The 18,415-nt window shown below is 38.8% G+C and overlaps 1 protein-coding gene and 1 long non-coding RNA gene across 5 annotated transcripts in view; one reads left to right on the top strand and one right to left on the bottom strand.

The window, feature by feature from the left end:
• TRIP12 (thyroid hormone receptor interactor 12) overlaps window positions 1-5,175 on the bottom strand; it is a 79,859-nt gene extending 74,684 nt beyond the window's left edge. Inside the window, exon 1 of one of the 4 annotated variants that reach the window (XM_053951740.1) lies at window positions 5,092-5,175. The gene's annotated coding sequence lies outside the window, so the exon portion shown is untranslated. Of the gene's footprint in view, window positions 1-2,213; window positions 2,239-4,506; window positions 4,577-4,744; window positions 4,861-5,091 lie in introns of those variants that run through there. The other 3 variants (XM_053951737.1, XM_053951741.1, XM_053951743.1) reach the window with 3 other exon arrangements.
• Window positions 5,176-5,295: 120 nt separating this feature from the next.
• LOC128792874 (uncharacterized) lies at window positions 5,296-16,254 on the top strand. The gene is made up of 5 exons (XR_008432584.1): window positions 5,296-5,489; window positions 7,154-7,202; window positions 12,036-12,107; window positions 14,352-14,399; window positions 15,638-16,254. It is a non-coding gene; the product is annotated as an uncharacterized LOC128792874 (long non-coding RNA).
• Window positions 16,255-18,415: the final 2,161 nt, after the last annotated feature.

Genomic DNA, 18,415 nt, shown 5'->3' with positions numbered 1-18,415 from the left:
GTATTACTGCACACTGATAGAATCATTCCAGTTTCTTCTCCGAGCATACCTTTGTATGTTTGTAAGGTTTGGCAGTTTTTCTCCTTTCTTATCATGTCAGAAAAGGGACCTCTTTTCATCAGGCTGTAATCAATGAAAAACTATTCAAGGGTATAAGAAGTCAATTGTGAGAAGGGCCAAGTAACTTCCTGAGGTTTCCAAACTTTCCAAATAGGCTTAATGTATGAATCCTTACAAGAGAGACTTTTGACTTTTCTGGAGCAACCGAAGGTAACCATGGCTTGAACATCATTGCTAGTATTTCTCATGCATCTTCAATATTTAAGTCCAATATTAAACCATCATGATTAACTTTTTTGATAATACACCTAAGTTTTCCGTTTCTCCTGTACGAAAACAATATTTCCATTTTTCCTTACAGAGTTGACCATCTACTGCTTTCAGGGCAGTTTGCTGCCATATTTGTACCAAGTACCTTCATGAGTCAACTTTGACTGGCAGCAGTCAGTACCTTGCAAGACAAGCATCATCATAGACAAGGAGAGTAAACTGATTGGTTCTGTGCACTTGAACCCTGGCTGCCAGACAGAATTGAAGGAGAATATGCATATTTACACAGTTGGACTCTACCAACTTGATGGCAGGATTAGGAGAACAATTGCTTCTCAAACTGAACTTCGTACTAAAGCAACCATTGCTGGTATCTGAAAGCAGGCAGGAGAAGCCAGTTGACTTAGCCCTGTCCTCCACAGACATTGTACATTTGATAGGTAGCTAAAATTTCTTTATTTACAGAAGATAACTTTAAAACATGAATTCAGCAACTGTTTTGTTAAAAAAAAAAATGATCCTGAGACAAGTGGCTACATACAAGCATTTTTTTCATTATTGCTCACCACTTAGAACTCTGAAAATAGTTTTGCTCCTTGAGAATTGCTTTATTTCATATAAACTGAAAAAAAAATACATGAAGGAAAAAAGTTAATATGACTTTGTTTTGCAGTTACCAACCTCATGTCCTAAGTTAAAAACTGAGCTATGGAAACCCTCAGCAAGAAGTTGCTCCACATACTCCCATAAATGTGCTGTGATACTATGTAGTGATTAAAATATTAAGAGCACATTCAAAATATTACTTCTTCAGAAAACTAAGCATACTCACCCAAAGCTAATATGTTATTCTATCAAAAAAAAAAAAAAATCCAATGTGCTACTACCTTCAGAGTCAGTACTGAATGGGGCAGTAACACCTTGATGAAAAGAGCATAACAGAGTCAACAAAGTGCTTTATAGGGAGTGTTACTAATTTGACAGGTGATGAACAGGACACTGATCATCCAACAGACCAACAGGAGATCCCAGAAAGATTCTGGGTTAAGTTTTTGTCAATGCCACAGTTCACCATGTTGTATTTCAGTATTTGATTATACTTTGTCACAAAAATTTAGCCCGAGTGTGACAAAAGACAGATCCATGATCCAAAGTGTTCCACATGATGCTTACCAACTAGTTTGTTAGAAAATAATATGGCCTATAAATACAAGATTAACACAGTTGAGATCCATTTAGCTGCAAATTAGGTACCAACATGTACTTTACTCACTAACTTTCCTAACTTCTGCTTCAGCTTCATCACTTAGAAATGAAAGGAGTTTAGTCAGGTTATGCTTCTGGACTGCTGCAGAGTAACTGGACGTGTCAGTGATGTAAGGATCCACATGGAAATTGATCATGTCTCCACTGATGGCATTAAAGACAAATGCATTTTATTTTTGCTACGCTGCTGCAGAAGGAATAGTGCTGTTGTCACCTACAGCTTTAGACTTCAAATTTAGGAATGATTTTATAAGAACAAGTTTTCATTACAGTTTTTTTCTGTAATATTTACACTCTGGATTTGAGGACAGTCAAAGTACAATACAAAAAGAAAAACTAAAAGAAAAAAAAAACCACAAAAACTTGTGCATGATTCCTGATTAGGAATGACTGCTTTGATTATTCATTTACTGGGAAGATGCAGAATATCTCCCCTAATGGTCACTTTGACCTGAAAAACTTTTGCAAGACATCAAAAGACTCCATTTTCATAAGCTCTTACTCAACAGGTTGGCACTCCTACTGAAGTAGATCTGCTATATTAATAAGCAGTAATGTCACACTGTGGATGACCTACAATCTTTCTACTAACAGCTAAGACATGTTTAGGTTCCTACCTATGCAACCATCTGGAGACTGAAGACTTAAAGGTTGTTAATTCAAGTTTACTACTCATTTTTTCTCAGAAAGAGACCCTAAGAAAGGAAAAAAAAAATCTGGTCACCTGTATTTCTAACACAACAATAAGATACACTAAACAATATAAAAACATCTTTGCATTTAAGATCAAAAGAACAGAGCTGCTCACAATCAGCTGCATTTTACAAATAGAGAAACTATTACAAGTTAAAAACATGTATATTGCCAAAAAACTTTAACCATTATTTTCAGAATTTATTCACCAGACCACCGTTTTTAAATGTCTTAGCTCAAATACAACATATTTTGTTAAAATATCAGCTGCAAAAACTGAAATACTAGTATTTTCGTAATATACATTTAACTCCTATAGATATTTATTAAGTAGACTACCAGAAAATAGAAAGCTACAGTTAACTTTCATCGTGCTTTCATGCCCATTATGTATATTTTTACATACATAAAATACAACTTGTTTAAAAACTTTTAGCTTAACAAAAATCTTAATAAATCTCAGAAACCTCAGACATCAAATACAAAAAAAAATATTTTTTTTTAAATTTAAAATTAAAAAAAACCAAAACCCCAACCCTGTACAATTAGAACTCTAGTTTTGAGAGTGGAAGAGGGAGAACTGAAAAGAAGAGACTACACCAGAGATAAACAGAAATAATCACAGGAATGCTTGCTAGTTTTTAAAGTCTTACAAAAGTATATCCACAGTGTCAGTTCCCACAAGAAAATCTTGAAAAATTAATTTAAGTGCTCAGAATTCCTCTTCTTTCTCATTATGATAGATGTACTTCAAATTTATCAGATGGTAACTATTCAACTACTCTTTATGGCAGCCTTTAAAACACCAGGAAGCTCAAAATTCGTAATACACGCAACACAAACTGTGGAAGTTAGTCTAAGTTTTGTATTACAGTGTTAGAAGCTCTGAATCATTATTATTTCTGCTGAACAAGGCAGGAAGAAAAAAAAAAAAAACTGATCTGTCTTTTTAGGGGGGAAAAAAGAATTTAAAATAAAAATTATTACTGGATTGCTACACATAATAAAAACTCTCCCAAAACAAACTACACACACTCTGAAAGCGTTCTTAAGTTCCATGCCAGACTTACAGAATAAATTTAGGCCAGTACCAAGCACTCATTTCTTCCCCGTGTGTAAATGCGACACAATCAGGCCTCACATGCAGGCCTCTCTCTCCAACACAGGCAGGACCTTTGTTCGATACGTCGATGTTTTCCCCCCAAAGCCCTTGACATAACTTTCCATTCTTTCCCCTATTATTTTCCGGTTCCCCGTCTAGACTTTGGGACTCCCGAGCCGTGCAAACCCCCGCCTGCCGGAGAGCCCGTGCACTCGGAAGGGGGAAGGGGGAACAATAAAAAAGTTGGACACAGGAAGACAGGCCTGCAGGTCTGGCGAGAGCCCCGGCCTCGGTTCCTTCCCTTGCCCGGATCACCGGGGCAGCAGCCGGGAGCCCCAGCGCCACCAGCCCCCTCCAACTTGTCCCACGACCCAGCCCCCCGGGAAAAGGGAAGGAGGAAGAGCCAGGCAGGAAAGGCAGAACCCAGCGTTTGATCAGCCTCCAAGTACGACGCATTATGCAAGCAAACGCAAAGACCAGGCAACTTGCTTCTTGACTGAAAACAAGAAAAACATCAGCTCGAAAACATTTAGCTGCGAAAATAATCCCTTTCGTGGGCAGCCAGCTTTGTGACTCCGACCCCACGGGCGCCTCCGTTTTCTGCCCACCTTCTTCCTCCCCCCAAAAAAGCTTGTGAAATATGGACGTCGGCCGATTGTTTAGCATTTTTACCGAGCTGGGCAGGAGGGAAAGAAAAAGAAATTGCTGTTTTTTTCCTTTAAGATATTCCCTAGTTTCTTTAGAGGGGGGGAAAAAATAAAAGAGGGGGTGGGAAAGAAGGGACCACTAAGGAAAAGGGGGCCAAGCGGAGAGGGGGAGGGAAGACATGGAAGGGCATCGAAATCGGCACGGCAGTGTCAACACTGACACTGCCCTTTTGTATCAGCAGCCACATCGGGCCCGCCAAGGGGCGGCCGCGCTGCCGCCCCCCGCCCCACCAGGCGGCCCGGGAAAGGCCAGGTGGCCCCCGGCACCCCTGCCCGGGGTAGGGGGGGCGAGGGATGCCCCTGCAAAGGGCTCGGGGACCGCCTGGCCATTTTGTCAGCTCCGTTTCCACCCCTTCCCTCCACGGCGAGGGCCCCATTCCACCCCTCCGGGCCGCCCCACACACTCACCAGCGCGGCGTCGCGTCGTTCCCGGCTCCCTTTCGCCCCCCCACCCCCATCTGCAACAATGCTCCGGGATGGCGCCGCTCCCCTCCCCCTGCCCCGGGCCGCCAGGAAGGGCAGCTCGGCTAATGCCAAGATGACACAACAGGCCCGGCCCGGAGTCGCCGAGGGGCCCGGCGAGCGCCCCGTCGCCCCGCGCCCGCCTCCCCGGCGCCCCCCGACCGAGCGGAGGGGCCCCGGGTACCTAGTTTGTCCCGGTGCGGCCTCCGCAGACGCTCCGTGCCTCCCTCCTCCCGGCAGCAGCCGCCTCGCTTCCCTTCAATTATCAGCTGAAGCCGCAGCACCGAGCGACGCCTCGTCCGCCGCCTCCGCCGCCGAACCCCTTCCAGCGGCGCGAGGGGGAGGCCGCGGGACTACTTTCTCCTGGCGCCGGGGCCCCGCCGGGGCCCGCGCGCGCCCCGGGCCGGCGGGCGGCCCCTGCCCCGGCCGCCGCCCCCCGCGCAGCCCCCGCCGCGGCCCGGAGCGCGGCCCGCTCGCTGCGCTCGGCGGAGCCGCTGGCGGCGGTCGGTATCCCTCCGCCGGGGTCGTCACCTCGGGTCCGCGAGAATGTCCCCCCTCGGGGCGGCCAGGGGGCGGCCGGGCCGCGGGTCGCTGGTGGTACCGGCGGCGGGGGTCAGACCCTGCCCGGCACCGCGGGGCCGCCGCGGCTGCTCCTTTAAGAGGGGGCCGGGCTAGCGGTGACCCCGCGCGATGTCCGCCCCTTCCTGGTTGCCATGGAGACCGCCCGCCAGCGTCCCAAAATGGCGACGGCGAAGCCGCGCGGGGCCGCCGCTCTCTCCGCCGCCCGGGAAGGAAGGAAGGCAGAGCGGCAGCCTGAGGCGGCAGCGGTTTTAGCGAGGGCTTGTCCTTGGGGAAGGAGCCCCTCCGTGCCGGAGCAGGACGAGGGGCCCCGTTAACGCTGCCAGGAAGCGACCCGGGAGGCGCCACCAGTAAGTGCCGCTGGTCTGGCCTCCTGAGGGCTGGGAACGCCCGGCTGCGTGAGGGCTGGCTACCAAAAAGGGTATTTCCAGGCATGGGCCAAGGTGTGTCTGGACGGGGAGCCTCAGTGGGAGATTCCTTCCACCTGGGCTTTCCCGAGCCTGCGGGATGGGGCTCTGGGTGAGGAGCCACAGGAAAGGAGGAAAGAGAAATGTGAGTTAGAAGCCTTGCGAAGTAGCATATACACATCCTGATTTTGTACCTTTAAAAGACATAAGTTTACTCTCAGAAATGCCTCACAAATAAATGTGGTGCGACATTTAACGCAAATAAACGACAAATCCTTAAGTATTCCTTCTAAAGGAAGATAAATTTAGCTGCACTTTCAGGGTAATCAGACTTAAGGCAGAGGGGTAAGCAATAATCTAACATCATTCCAAGAACATGAAATTAACATCTGGGAATAGGAAGGCTGTATATATTTTCCACATTGTACCTGGAGATGTTAGAAGTCCTGCCTTTCACCAGTGTAGATAACTGTTTTTTCAAACAGGAAAATAAGCAATGATAAATATCTTGAGAGTTTTTTGAACTTTTGTTTTAAAATATCCTGCAGAATGTGCGATACTAGTATTTTTCAGAGTAATCTAACAGAATCATCAATGAGAAATGTTGGACAATAAACAAATGAAATTTAACAAATCTGATTGTGAGTTTATAAGATTATGAAATAAAAATACAAATAAAATATAATCTTTGTTTCATTTTGAGACATTTTTTACTTACGTTTATATTTGTTAGAGAGAAAAACACAAATGTTTGTCTCAAGCTGGACATAATGATTTAGAAAATGTAAAGTTTCAGAAACTTTTCTGAGAAAGTTTTTTAAATGTCTTAACAGAACAAAAAAAAAAAACCCACAATATATTTTTAAACTAAGAGGAAATTTTCAGGGTTTTTTTCATAAAGAAAAGCAAAATAATGAACATAGGTTCTTTCAGAGAAGAACTGCTGCACAATAACTGGGAAATACATGTTTTTGAGTAGCTGAAGTCTTGTAGTGGTCCTGTCCCACTGACCCCATAGGAATCCTACCAGTGCTCTGCTTATCTGTGGAATGTGACTGAGTGTTGTGGGGTCTTTGCTATTCATTTTTGCACTTGGATAATAAAAATAAGATGATTCTTGTCATTATTCCTGTCTTCAGGTTTTTGGTTCTCATATCTGTTTCCTGTCACACACTTGAGGTATCTATTCTTGGGTTTGTTTTCAGCTGCCCAAATATATCCTGAAAATGAAGCAAAACCAGTTAACATAAACCATGCAAAAAAAGCTTCATAACTGTCAGTGTAAGTAAGTTCAAATTGTTCTGCAAATGCTCATTGTACCAAGCATTACCAGGAAGCTGGTGTCATTGAAAAACAACTGGTTTGGACTGTTTGAAAAATTCAGCTTTGATTTTATGGCAATAAGATCATTTGAGTATTGTGCAGTGAATGTATGTATTTGAATATATCACTATATTTTCTGAAGTGAATGCATCTGATTCCAGGAAAACTATCCAAATCACTCAAATTTTAATTCCTTACTCTCAAAACACCTTCACATAAGTAGTGTCTCCAGTTTTAACTTCTGTACATGTAAAACTGCTGGATGCTTGTTAACCTTTCTACAGGCTATGGAATCTCCTGCAAAGAGACCTGTGTCAAAAATAGCAGTTGAAGGTATGTGCATCACTGATGTTCCAAGTTGTGTCTCATGTAAAATATATTTAGCCATCCTGGGTTAGCATGGAGGAGGCCTCGTTGTTGGCTCATGTTCCCAGTGTGCTATTTTGCAGTTTCCTAATAAATAACAGTCTTTGCCTGAAAGGCCTCACAGTCTGAGCCTCCAATCTAGCACAGGGCTCCATGAATGCTGAAACCAGCTACTTTGAATAGCCCTGTTCTTGGAAGTGAGTGGTTTCAGAACTGTCTGTTGTTATTTTCTTTAAAGCAAAAAGAGAGTTTGTGGCTGCATAGTGGATTTGTATGAAAGCTCCCATAATTCTGTCCAGTGTTGCCTTTCTTTGAACAGTCTACTTGGGCTTTACATGAGCAGTAAATTCAGCTCCTCCAGGATGAAGTTATCAATTCACTGGGCATGTCTTATAAAGCTCCAAGGCTTGTGGACCTGTGGTCATGGCCAGGATTTCCAGGTATCAGCTGACTATGAAGTCAAAGTGTCACAGAACCAGAAATCCTGTACAAATACAGATGATCTTAAGAATGTGTTAGGGCAAAAAACTTAGTTGCATAAATGAGCATTCACAGAATACAATTCACCCAGCTGGATTGTGTGGAAGAAGAGATCTTCTGAGCCATCGGCAAAAATAATTTTTTTCAAGTAGCTATTTTAAGTCAGCAATCACAATTTTACAAATGCAATCACAATTTTACAAATGCACAGAAACTATTCCACATATTTCCCCTGTGTGGGCATCTGCCAGTTCCACTGCAGAAATATAAGACTGAAAGAGACAACTTCAGGTCATGCAGTCCCAATGCCTGCTGTTTCATCCAGCTACATAATAGATCTTCATAGCATAAATGGGATTTGATGTGTTTCAAAGGCAGTGAAGCTTTTCTTCTTCTGCTACTTCACACAGAACAACTGCTCCAGATCATAATTTCTCTGATGGTTAGAAGTGCAGTTATGCAGATTAATTTACATTTATTTTGTGTAGGTAACAATGCTGTATATATGTGTGTGTGTATATATGAGATATATTGTATATATTTAATGAATACACACTCTGGATAGGGCTTGTTTTGTTTTATCAGTCTCCACTTCTGAAACAGAGACTCTGCTTCTTGGTCACTCTCATTTTCTCATTGCACTAATTCCCATTAATACTTTTGTCCTTAATAATAATAAGCCTGATAAGTACCATTTGCAAAAGCATTGTTACTTCCCCATGTCTTCTAAAAAACCTGGGTGATCTAAATTTTAGGATTGTATTTAACTTTCTACACCAAAATCACATTAATGACTCTTGATCATCCTTCGATTAGTTATTATTCCAATGTCTTTCTCCTCTGTCAACTTTCAATTTTAACCTTTTGGTTTATGGCAGAAATTATTTCCAGATTAATGACTTTGCCATTTGTACTATTCAAAATTTTTTTTTATTTGTTTCCTTTTTTCCTCTCCAGGGCTGCTCTGAGTTGTTATGAAGGAGAAGTTGGTGTACATGTCAGAATAAACATAATAAATAAAAAATCATTCTTGGCCATAAAATGTGTTCTAGGAATCCCGCTAGTATTCATGGGAATGGTGAATAGTTTTTGTTTGTTTGAGTGCATGTACTATTACATAGAATGGGAATCTTTTTGTTCAAGACTGACACGAGGGATGGCAACTTGTTTCATGTATACCTTTTACTGTACATGTTTTTCAGTCTTGAAATGCCAAATTAATATTTGATATATCAGTTAAAATTTGGCAAGGTTTATCACAAAAAACAATAGATGTTATCTGTTTGTACAAGGCAAGTGATAAATCCTATGGCTTCCAACATTAAATGTAAGATGGCTTGAGAGAGCCACCCAAATAACCTTTCAAAATAACATTTCTTATAAATTGTCTAACAGATGATAAGTACAGGTTTTGAGAAGTGCACGAGAGGAATCCAGATGGTGGGGCAGTGTAGGAAAGATCAGTCACTCATTTTGGTCAAACAAGGAATATAGACACACATCCCCCACCCTCAAAAAAAAAAAAGTCTGGTGCTTAATCTGCTTATAGGGCAGGCTGATAACTGGGATGATGAGGCTGGTAACAAAAGAAATGTAATGGGAAAATGATCCGCTCAACATGTAATTAATACTAGCATCTGTCACCATTTAATGAATGCTACACTAATCAGAAGATTTTGTCACGTTAGTAAAACGTTCAGCTACTTACCCACAAAAGCCTGGCTTGGTACATTCACAAGGCTGCCGTGGTTCTGTGCAATATTCCACACATGATCTGCTCGTGTAACAGCCAGGACTCTGTCAAATATGCAACTGCAGAATTGTATGTTTGGCCAGAGATCAGCAACTGGGTTCTCTCAAAGATATACACAGGACATGTAGATGAACAAACAGTGTGAGTAACTGGGCAAACAGTTCTCATGAATGTTCTTGTTCTTTACCCCTCATTGCTCCTATTGTTTAGTGTTCGCCTCTATGTCTTCAATCACTTTCTGATTAAATCAATACATTCTCAGCACAGCACATTATTTTGGATACTGAGTACTATAGTATTTGCTTTAAAAATCCTATAATTATAAAAATACAGGGTTTTTCTGGCTTTTTTAGTTGTAAGCAAAAAATTCTGAACCTATAGCACTTAAATATTTAAGAACTTTTTTTTTAAAAAATCCTTTTCCATTAAACAACCCAATTCTCTAACTGATCTTTTTAAGTCCTATACTACAAAAACCCAAACAATCAAAAAATCACCACCACCAACATAACCCAAACAAAAATTAAACAAAACAAAACACCCCAACAACTTATAATTTTCAATAACATTTCCATTTTAGGAGACATTAATAAATGATCTTTGTAGTGGTGGACTGGCTGATTTTCAGTTGTGAGAACATTATTTATTAAACCTCCAAGGATAGCTCCTCCATTTGGAAAAAAAGATATTATACTGTTAACTGTTATATCTTGGGCTTGTTTTCAAGTCTTTATGATGACATTTGATATGTAACCTGTTTGATTGACAGCAGATGCCATTCGAAGTGCTTAAGACAGATGGATGGGGGGGAAATTAACAGATGTTCTAATAGTAATTCAGCTGAAATTAATTTCATGTTACACAAAACAATTTTTGGAAAGATAAGTCTTATTTTAAGTAAATATCTGTGGGAGATGAACCTTTTTCAACATTCTACTATTTGATTTGCATTTGAAACCCGAGGGATGCCATATCAGTTACTACCTAGCTGGATTCTATCCAAGTCTCTTCTTTGACTTTTCAAACAGAGATTTGTGTTCTAAGCAAACAAAAAGAGCACAGAAATTTCTCAAGAGGGAGTTAAAAAAATATATTTTTATTATGAGCTATTTGTATGGAAGACTTCAACTGCATAAAATAGGGACTTCTTGTTGTCATAAAGTAGAAATATTTCACTAATAGTTTGTTGAGACCAGGAGACAGCAGCCATTTTGTCCCACCTCAGGAAATTCTCTGCTATTCTCTGCTGAAAAGGTGTATTTCCAAAAGAATCGAACATTTTCATGGTAATGCTAACACACAGCATTATCAGTTATTAAGCAGTTATTATCAGGAGAATGTTCATTAAGCCTAACATACATAGAGAAATCGCCTTTGCTTTTTGTGCTGTCTCTAAATCAGACATCAAAGTAAACTGTAGAGCTGCTTGGAGAAAACGGAGACAATTTCTCTGTGGAAATAATGCTGCACTGGAAAAACATGAATATTGTTGTCGGGTGTCAGTCCAAAGCTAAAATAAGTTAGTTTAGCAGTGTTATGACATGTTATGGTTTGGATGCCTGATGGTATCTCTCACTTCTTCTATGATGTGCCACCTCTGGGTGTGTACAGTTGCTAGATCTTCTCCATATGGTTTTGGGGAAGATTTGGGAATTCTTTGGTCATGCTGCAATATTGAAAATGTAATACAGCTCAAGAACTGACACAGGAAAATTTGGGCTTTTAACAACTGAAATGCAATTTGTGATATGTTGCACTGGCAATGCTGGAATTTCAGGGCTTTCATTATTAGTGAAGCAAGATTTCTCTACAGAAGGTATTACATACAGCAATGTAAGTGGTAGGTTTTTACCTTCCCAGAAGGCTCAGTTCTCTTTTTTGGAGGGTTGTTGTTTTGGATTTTTTTCCTTACAAACATAACCAAATGCTTAACCCTGTGAAACATTCATTTATTGATTTGAAATTAGATATATATCTTATATGAAATGATTATTACTTGTGAAGTTGAGTTCTTAGTGAGCCTATGATAATGCAGTGCTGTTGTGTGGGCTTATAAAATCCTTTTTCAGTAGTGGTTGAGCTGTTATTTGAAGATACATTGGAATATTCTCGTATCAGTTTCAACTGAGGTATGTTAAAGATGACAAAGTAATCTTAGTTAATTTGCTATTAATCTGGTTTTGCTGTATCACTGGTAGCCTAGAGATATATTTTTTACTTTTGTCTCAGCTGGGTTTTGTCTACTTATAACTAGTCTTTAATATACTGACAGCAGGATCTTACAGAATTGCAATGTTTAAGCTCCAATTTTAAATATTATGCATGGTTTTAATATTTGTGGCTTTCTTTAAAATTATTGTACTTGATCTAGTCCTGCCTCACAAGGATGATTTTCAGTTCATGAAGGTGTAATAGTTTCTCAAGGTATGCAATCACAACTACTTTCTGCTTAATAATGTAAACATTTCTTGATGTAACCAAGTTATGTTCGCATGTTCCTTATTGCTAGTGCTTGTCCTTTAGATACAAAGAAAGATTTAGTTATATTTATTACTTGCCTTACTTAGGTAGGAAATCCTTATCAATCTTCTTCTGTCTTGGGATACCTCAGGAGTAATTCTGCTTTCATGTTACCCAAGGTAAGTTTGTGTTCTTGCCTGTTTTGTTTTCCTTTTTCCTGCTTCAAGTTAGAAAAACAATTACTGCTTTTTTTGTCGCTTTATTAACCAACAGCTGTTTACATTATTTCATTTTCCATATACACAGTAGCATTCATGATGAACTGTCAGATATGTTTACTTGATGAGGCATACCATATATTTATACTTTTTTCATTTATCAAATGTAATTAAATGCACTCAGCAAAGTGTTCAAGGGAAAGAAGAAGGCAAGAAGTGTAGAAGGCAAAGCTAGAAAAGGTTCAGAATTTTTATCTCAATGTGAGATAGGCTATGAAAGGTCTTATCTAAAGATGCACCAGTGGAACCTAGAAATAATTTTTAAACAAAGTTGCTGGTCTAAACTGCTCTGTGGATTTTTATTCTAAAGATTTGCTTGATTTTGATTTGGTATAAACTAAATCAGTTTGTGTTAAACTGAAATAAGCCTAAATAAAACCAAAGTAAAAGTGCCTGCAGCTTTTGGATGGACTTCACAAAATTGGATTAAAATTGTGCATTGGGTACGACCAGTGTAAATGTCATTTGTTGGCTGAAGCCTGAATTACACAAATAACCTGGAGAAGGGTGGGAACTAGAAGAATGAACACTAGTGCACAATAAAATGATAGAAATTTTTTGTTGAAAAACTCAAAATAATACTGTAGAAGGAGAAGCCTAGGAGAGTGTCTGAAGCCAGAGTTCTAAATAACATAATAGGATGATAGTGAACAATAGAGTGAAAGGAATGACAGCAGATGGGGATTGCAAGCAAGAGAAGCTGTGTGGCTGGAAAGCATCAAAAAGGCAAGCAGATACTTGTGACAGAAAATGCAATGTATGTTTTAATGCATGTGCATATCAAATTATCATGACAAATGATAACGATATTTCAGCTTTTGCTAAGTTGGTGCTACATTTGAGTTGTACAGTTCTTTCCTCCTATGCAGTTTATAATGAGACTGAAGCCTAAAGGTAATCAGTGTTAAGTTTCATGTAAAATGAGTAATTAAAATTGGACTGGAAAAATCCTAGTGTTTGAAGAAACAGGAAAAAAAATCAACCAGCAGGTAGCACATGCTACCTGTAGTACTGGGCTGATAACTGATGGAGAGAGAGGGCACCCTTGTTAACACAGCTTTTTCTAAAAACTGGAGATGTGCGTAGGAGCCAAGTATATGAGAATGCCTGTGCCATGTGATAGATTTCTTTAGTGTTCCTGTCTTCTGATTTGAGGTGGAATTAAAGCTGTAAATAGACAGCAAGGGAACTTAGAAAAACACACCGATAGTGTTAGTCTGTTCTTAAAAAATGTGTTGAGATTTTAGGGACCAGTGCAATAATGTTCCTAAAAATTTAGAGTAGGAGATGTCGGTGCTGCAAGTGAGTTGCCCACGTACAAATACAGGAAAACAGTTTTCAGCAGATATTAGATTAAACTGGTGGCAGATATATGCAAATCAGGAAGATAAGAAGTATCCAAGAAGGGAGCAGTGGGATGATTTAACTAAGACTTCATCTGTAATAAAAAGGATTGCCAGTTATATGTACAGACTCTGCTAAAAGAGGTGCAGATTCCCTAAAAATTCCTTTGCACTGTAACACTGCTGTACTTCAGGACATTTTATACAGATAGCAAAAGTCTGACTGCTCTGTTAGGTTGATTGGAGGTTTTTTACTCTAATAAAGAGGAAACAAACTCAAACACACACACAAAAAATAATAATTCAAAGCATTGACTTGATCTGAAATTTTAAGAGGGAGACCTTGAAACTGAATTAAGGAGGACAAAACTAAAGGAAATGGTTTTAAATTAAACCTGTCAGTGTCTTATCCATCTAGAAAGGAATGTTATGTCTTGCACTTAGCTTGCATGCCTTGTTCTGTTAAGTAGTGGAATAATCTCTTTGTGGCAGTCTGATCTAGGTCTGCCTGTTTAATCACATTAATAAATGGCAAGAATCATGCTCATAAGTGAAGACTCTGATCCTCTAGAGTAATATTTTATTCCCTCTGATAGTTTTGCTTTCCCTTCAGCACATCTCTTCCCTTCTGCATTGTTTCTCGCTCTTGTATTGTTTCTCTGATCTGTGTGCACAAGTCCGTACAAAGGTGGACCTTAGCTTCCAAAGCACCTATGCTGTAAGCAGCTGTGATAAACAGCTTTACCTACTTTTCTTTTTCTTACTTTCTTCACTCTTTATTTATTTTCTCTCCCACCCACAGGCTCTGGGAAAACCGAGGAAGAAAGATACTAAAATAGGAATAAACCAGGTATGAAACTGAGAGAAAGGGAAGAGTCCATGGCAAGATGACAAATTTTGTGCTCAAATAGAAGTACTGCATTCCCCAAAGGAAAAGACAATTATTATTTCCAAGCTTTTTATTACATCTTCCTCCTGTATTTAAAAAAAAACGTTTTTCAGATGCTCTAAGTGGGAGACTTCGGTAGTCATGCATACACACACGCAAAGCTAATCCCTTGGTTTAAGTGGGTTGATGTTTCCAAGTATGAGTGAAGTGAGGGAAAAATTATCAACTTCATAGTTGCTACATGTGAAATTTTGGAATTGAGACATTTCTCTTCTCTTAATGCACTTGAAATTTTTGTTAAAAGCACCACACAAAAGAGTTTGCCTTGCCACCAGGAAGTTATATTTTCTCCGTGTGTCATTATCTCTGAACTCTGCTAAGTCACTGTTATATTTTTATTTGCTAACTAAAGCAAACTAAAGCTTGTTTTAGCTTTCCTTGCTATTAAAACTTCTTTTTCTCCAAAACCAAAGCAGACATAGGAAAGGGAAGTATGTGGGTTTTCATGATGACTAATGTGGTCCTGAGAAGAGTCTGTACAAACTTTCAAGTACACACTGTTATCCAGAATTTCAACTCAATGATGTGTATGGGTATTTCTTGTAGAACAGTTACTTTAGCACAGCTGGGTATTAGCTTTTACACTTTAGACTCTGTGGCATCCATGAAGTGGACATACCTTAGACTGAGAAATGGACTATGTCTAGTAAATGCCAAATAAACCTGCTTTTTCTTCTTGTGAGTGCACATCAGAAAGAAACTTTTATCTTGTAGAGATGTAATCCTATCAGTGTAGAAAAAATAGTAATGTATATAATAATTTCTTATATTATCACAAATGTAAATGTTGAGGTTTTATATCAGTAGTGAAATGAAGCAGGTACCTTGTAAGCCCTACCTTAAATTTGAGAAGAAATTCAATTAATTCCCAAAAGAACAACAAGCATCATAGACATAACAGGCAGCAGCTAGTGCCTGTCTGATTTCATATTGTTCATATTGTTGAAATGTGGAATGGCACAAGTGCATCGCTTTAGTTTAATTTCAGTTTGTGGACTCTCGCACTATTGCACCCAGATGTGTTTCATTTTCTGTGTTTACTCCTAAAAAGTTGTCCTTCAAAGACTTCTGAGAACCCCAAATAAATTAGGACTTCATTAACTGCAACCTCTGATAGTCCATTTTACTTTCTTTTTCAGGTCAAAGCCTGCCAGTAATTTTGAGCTACATAGCAGCACAGTCCTGAAACCAGTATAGTCCCTTCTTCCAGGCTGCATTTGATAAATGTTCACATTGTTGCATATTAACCAAATCAGAACCCTCAAAATAATCTGCTTTGGCCAGTCATATATTTTCATTACCAAGAGCCTAACTGGTTTTGGAGGCAGGAAGGAAAAAAGGAGACTTAACAGATTCTTCAGTTCCACACGATCTGCATTCTTGCTTTTAAGTTAATCACAATATGCCATTGTAGCCTTGCATGAAACAATTGCCCGTGTGTGTTATCATTCCACAGCAGCTTATCCCACAGGGATCAAAATAGCATTGGCTTGAGCTGGGTCAGTGTCCATGCCTAAGGATGGCCTCACTCCAGCTCTTTGTAAAGTTATGAAGCATTTCATTTTAGTTATTTTGCAAATACCTGTCCATTGACAGTGCTAGCTGCTTTCATAGTTTAGACAGAACACATGGTTGCCTCTTCTTCGTGAAAATTGAGTAAAATTTTAAGGTACCTGTTTTGCATTTTTTAAAGTGACCTAGAAGCTTCAGCTTCATTCACTTGGAGAATGACCATAGCCTTGTCTAAACCTAAAGATTTCTGTTGTCCAACTCAAAATTTCTTTTATTTCTTATGCAGTCAAAGCTGCAGTGTGGATGTAAATGCAACTGTGTGAAAAACTTCACTATAAAGTAAAAAAAAAAAAACCTCTACTATGGTATCAGCTTCTCAATTAGATGCAACTATATTAGAGTAGGACTAAAAAAAATTATGGTGAGAGGTGCCTTTTCATAAGTAAATATTTTAGAAATATCTAATTTATACCTATCTCCTTAAAGATATTTCAGTAATGCTGATATTTATTCCACTTTTATTTTGTAAAGATTTAAATGAGGGTGAAATGGGCAACTTCTTAAACAAAATACATGGAAGTGAATTGTTTTAAAACCAATAGATTCATTTGAAATTGTAGTAAAAATGCAGCAATATTGTGCAAGAGAAAAGAAGATAAAATTATAAGATGAGTGATGGAAGCATTTGAATGCTCTAATTTTGAAATCAAGATTTTATGGTCTTCTTCAATCTACAAAACCCAACCAAAAGCACAGGTGTTTTTTTTAAAAAAAATACGATGGAGAACTAATATAATATGTGATAAAATTATCTGGGTGAAGGGATTTAAGACTAACTGAGAATATGACATTTTCTCTGTAGAAGACACAATGGCTCCTTCACTGTACAGTGGAATGAGAACTTGGAGTGTAGTAACAAATCCAAGGCTAAAAACAAAGACTGGGGATTTAGGCCATTCACCTGGGACAAAGGCAAATGTTTGAATCTAGATCTCCTGAATCTCAACAACGTTATTTTCTAGATTCTGTAGTCACCTTCCTTCTCCAATGAATGTTCAACTATTTAAAGGAGAATAATTTAAGGGAAAAGTTAACTTCCATATAGCCTGTAATCAGAGAAACTGTGTATTTTGAGTTACTAGTTTTAAGCAAAGCAAAAAGCTGAATCTGAAGAAGTTTGAAATCCTAATAATGTGTACTGGGGAAGGAGAAAGTTTCTCATATTTGCCTTTGTACAGGGTTTCACAATTCAAGCTGTCTCAGCTTCCCCCAGAGGTTTCTTATTATACAGTATGAGTGTGACATGTGAGACTTGTCTTTACTTCTGTAGCTTCCAAATGAGATTAAAGGAAGAGTGAGACCTACATCCTTAAAAGGTGGCTCACCATACGACCAATTTCAAATATTATTTTCTCATACAATGTAAAGAGTTCTGTGCTTCTGGTAATCTACAGTTCAGATTAATTGTGACAATAGATACTCCCTAAATAGTTTATTTTTTGCTAACTTTCACTTAAATATTAGTTGTTTTCTTTGTTAAAAAAAATGCAATGACTTTTTACCTGAAACCTTGTTTGGTTGCTGCTGTTTAGATTTGGATTTGCTCATTCTTTCCTCTTCTCTCTTTTTTAATGAAGAAAATGCCTATGGAATAAGCAGTGTGGTAGTGAATTCCTTTACCACTTGCACCTCCAAATAACACTGAGAATGGAATGCATCCATGGAAACCAGGATGCACTCATAACACTTTCCATTCTTCATCTTTTAATCTATGCAAATAGTATAGTATTATAAAATCTATGCAATATTTTTATTTGAAATAACCACATGCTAACAAATTACCAAAGTAACTGCAATTTGTCCTGGGTATTTGTACATAAAGCAGTTTTTTAATGGAGGGGTGCTATTGAAAGTTTGTTCTACTGTAAATCAAAGAATAATGTTTCAAAAAATCCCAGTGATCCCCATTACTTGAATATTTTACTTTTCCTGTGCCTCTGTGTGTTGGCCTGATCTTTCCATTTTGGCAGAGTTCTATGACAGTGTGTTCCTGCTACAGCGGTTAAGAGGAGGCATTGTTATGGAAGTATGTATTTCTGTAGTTTTTTTTTAATTCCTATAAAAATGCCTTGGAATTTATAAATCAATAACTTGGAATTGTACAAAAATACTTTAAGAAAGTAAATTTTTATACCCATATTAAAACATCTGCTGTAATGGACAAGTGTATTTAATTTACAGAGTATTGGCTTATATTCCATTTTAAAGTTTGTTAGATTCTGTACAGATAAAAACCTTTTTCAAGAGTCTAAACACACATATGCCCACTCTAGTGTTTGGAATAAATATGTCCTTGGGCACTCACATATATTTAAACTTACATTAGAGATAAATTCACTCATATA

Source organism: Vidua chalybeata, chromosome 10, assembly GCF_026979565.1.
Source record: "Vidua chalybeata isolate OUT-0048 chromosome 10, bVidCha1 merged haplotype, whole genome shotgun sequence".
NCBI lineage: Eukaryota > Metazoa > Chordata > Aves > Passeriformes > Viduidae > Vidua > Vidua chalybeata.
This window is presented reverse-complemented; position numbering and strand designations above follow the sequence as displayed.